Source organism: Macrobrachium nipponense, chromosome 1 (assembly GCF_015104395.2).
Source record: "Macrobrachium nipponense isolate FS-2020 chromosome 1, ASM1510439v2, whole genome shotgun sequence".
Lineage (NCBI taxonomy): Eukaryota > Metazoa > Arthropoda > Malacostraca > Decapoda > Palaemonidae > Macrobrachium > Macrobrachium nipponense.
The window spans coordinates 21,039,324-21,042,900 of NC_087200.1; the positions used below are offsets into that span (position 1 = coordinate 21,039,324).

General features: G+C 35.7%; 1 protein-coding gene across 1 annotated transcript in view; it reads right to left on the reverse strand.

Moving 5' to 3' along the window:
- LOC135220103 (uncharacterized) overlaps positions 1-1,761 on the reverse strand; it is a 12,019-nt gene extending 10,258 nt beyond the window's left edge. Inside the window, exon 1 of the mRNA XM_064257417.1 lies at positions 1,532-1,761. The gene's annotated coding sequence lies outside the window, so the exon portion shown is untranslated. The remainder of the gene's footprint in view (positions 1-1,531) is intronic.
- Between the last annotated feature and the right edge of the window lie 1,816 nt (positions 1,762-3,577).

Genomic DNA, 3,577 nt, shown 5'->3' on the forward strand with positions numbered 1-3,577 from the left:
AAGATGTTTCGTTAAAATGATGCCCATGCCATTTAAAAGGGGGGGAAATGTAATAGCCACGCCTTGATTTAATCTGATCACCCTGCGGCCAAGGTTTGCCTGTGGAAAGTGATTTTTCAACTTTTAATTTCGATTTTAATCGCATAATGAAAATGACCACATGTTTAGATTAGTGGAATGACGAGTTAATGTACTTGCATTTCACAAGCGCGTGCACACACACACACGCACATATGTCCGTATATGTACTTGATTACTTTCATGCAAGGAATAGCATGACCCCATTTGAACAGGATGGTATTTAAAAGAGATTTTACTCACAAAAGTTAGAAGCTTTCAAGAACTAATCCGTGCCATTTGTCCGTAACAGTAAAAAAAGATTTTTTTCTTGTTTTGCGGGGGTTGGTTGGGAGGGGGAGGGGGCGGGGGGGTGGGGGGGGGAAGGCTACTGGACGATGAGGACACATCGGTCCTTGAATTCTTCTAACTTACGTGAATAAATCGTTCAAAGTTATCATTCTTTCTAAATAGGCCCTTATATATATATATATATATATATATAAATAATACATAATTATATATCTATATATTATATATATGATATAATATATATTATATATAGGATAGATTATGGATAGATAGATGAGATAGATACATAAATAGATATAAATTTGCATGTATATATGTAATCATGCTGACTCAGGTGTTTATTGTAGGATGAACAAATAAAATCTGAACAAGAACATTCGAACAATCGCATTCTATATCAAGCACTTCCTCTAGGAATACGTAGTAGTCATTATGCACAGAATCTAGTTGATGCACTCGCAGTATGTCTATTGATGAATGTACCCTGATTGACAGAGGTTAATGAACGGGTTGACCCCAAAATTATTCCTAAGTAGGATAGTTTCGTAGAGCGGTTATGTTGTTCTCTCTTTTCTTTATGTGACCTTCCTGGCACTAGCATTTTGCTTGTCTCTTCACTGCATTTAGTATTTTTGAATTTTTTTCCTAGCTCATAAAAGAAAAACGCATTTACGCATTTATATTGAAATGTTCTAATTCTGCTTCACTCGAAAGGGATTAACCAAGAACGAGATATATGGCGCGAGTTCACTGAGGTCCCGTGTATTTATATGATTATATTATATATATATACAATAATATAGTATACTACTGTTATAATATAATGTTTAGGAGATTTATAAGTTACTATAATCTGTTCGGATTAATGTTGGTAAGGGATTAGGGTAAATTGTAGTGCTTTGTTCGTATTATATTATAATTATAATATTATATATAAATATATTATAGTATATATTATGTAATGTAATGCGGTGATTAATAATAATTTTGTGCGTAAAAGTTATTTTTCGCCTTCGCCACAAGGAATTATACAAAACATTCGTGGAAGCTTAAGTAAATTGACCTGACAGTATTTTGACCATCTCTTACTTTCATATTGTAAGAAAGTGGAATATAATACATTTTTTTCTCTATTTCTAGCATACATAAGTTGTAAACTTACCTTTATGAAATAGGAGGAGGCCCCTCTTACAAAATACAGGGCGACGTTCCTTGATTTTAACTGTGCAACTGCAAGAGAATGATCTCCGTTCCTGGATGAGAGATGAAACTTTCTTAAAAGCAGCTATTCACACACACAAAAAATGAAAAGGATCTTCGAAGACCTCCAGACAAGCCGTGATTCACAAGTCCTTAAGTACAGGGAGAGGTGTATCCTTCCTCCACCCTCGATCCTTCGTGAGGAAATGAGGTGTGTGCTAAATCCGGGTCCTCGGTGATTTCATTAATTTATCCCAAGTGTCTCTCCCAGATTCGGTGGTCCTTCCGCACCGCGGCCTGGAAGAGGTTACAAAACCGTCACTTCCCCCTTCGTGCATCTCTCTCTGAGCTGTTGTTCTTGCAGAAGTATAAGTACATTTTGTTTTGCTTTCGCTACCCATAAGGATAATATCCTTAAATTAAGGCTGAGATATTTGAGAGCACGAAATTGATCCGTTTTTTTTTTATTGGTAGTACTTGGTATCTGCAGCCAAGAGATGTCCTACTTAGGATTCTGGGTGCCGTGTGACGGTTCACACGGCAAATGTTTACAGTTTACGTATACCCTTCCGTTATCCTTTTCTCCTGTTTTTTTTTTTTTTTTTTTTTTTTTTTTTTTTTTTTTTTTTTTATGAATAACTCGTCAAAACATTGTTTCGAAATCGGAAGGAGAGGCTTGTAAACATATGAGCATCGACGATGTACTTCATTCCTTTATAAGATGGCACTTTTTCTTCTTCTCCTTCTTTTTATTGCCCAAATCACGCGACGGCACAATTAAGACTTTCTGGAAAGTTTGGAATTTCATCACGAATTCGAGTCTCGTCAGGACTCCTGAAGGGAAAAGAAAATTAAACCCTCTGATGTTAATCACTGTTCTTGACTAGAAGTCGCCATCACTTGGGGTAAAAATGTGCGATGCGTGTTTGACGTAACAAACAACTTGTTCAGTATATTATTCATTTATCTTGCATCATCTAAAGAAAGGGTGCATTTCCACATACTCACACCTTTATCTATGTTACGGGTGTTATCATTCTTAATGCTGCAAAATACACTCTTAGCCCCTAGCCGAATATGTGCATATAGTGCGAATTGAAATAATATTGCATGATTACCTAAGGTGTTGGAAAAATCAAGAAAATAGATTCAAGAAGGGACACAGACCCCTAACCCTGGCGAGTACCAGCTATTCAGTTAGTAATCTCTTTTGTAGGCTAATTCAATGCAGTGTTTTTATTTGTTGAGTCATGAATAACTGACCTCTATCGACGTCATATCCAGGTAAGGATTACCTGGAATTAGTCGTGATTGTAAAGTAAAGGATTCTCTTTAAATGATTTGGAAGTAAACGCAGATGGCGTTACGGGAAGTGTAAATTGTCCTATATTATCTTCAAAGGCTTTTAATATAATCTCTTCATAAATTTTGAAATCACATGAAAGTTTTACTCACTCAAGGTCAACGATAAAAAGCTCATTGACGCTGGATGCATCATTTGTATCTCGGTGATACAAAGGTGAAACTGATCGCAAAAGTTCAATGCAAAGTGTCTTTTGTTTATTCAAAAAGATCAATAGTGATGTCTCTCTTTAAGATAAATAATGCTCCATTATCCTATATGAATCGTCAGGTGACAAAAACATGAGGCGTAACAGCTCTTGTGAAAATCATAGTATATAAATAGTGTACATGTCGTATACAAGACAGGGAGTTTAATTTTACCAGTTCCTGCTCTGGAATAACATTAAAAACGATAACTGACTCTGTTATCCTAAGTCAGATTTCATTCACACAAGATTCTCAGAATTAGAACGTCAGGACATTTTCGTAGTGTTTCGATGTAGGAATTCTGGCACCTATAATTGCACAAGCCATTGATTACTAGAATTAGTAGTGTCTGTTCCGAATTCCATTCTGCGTTAAAACATATAAAAGTAATGATTCTCATAACAGGAAGCAACAGACCAATATTTTAGAAATACTTGGAGCAAAACCAGAAATCTAA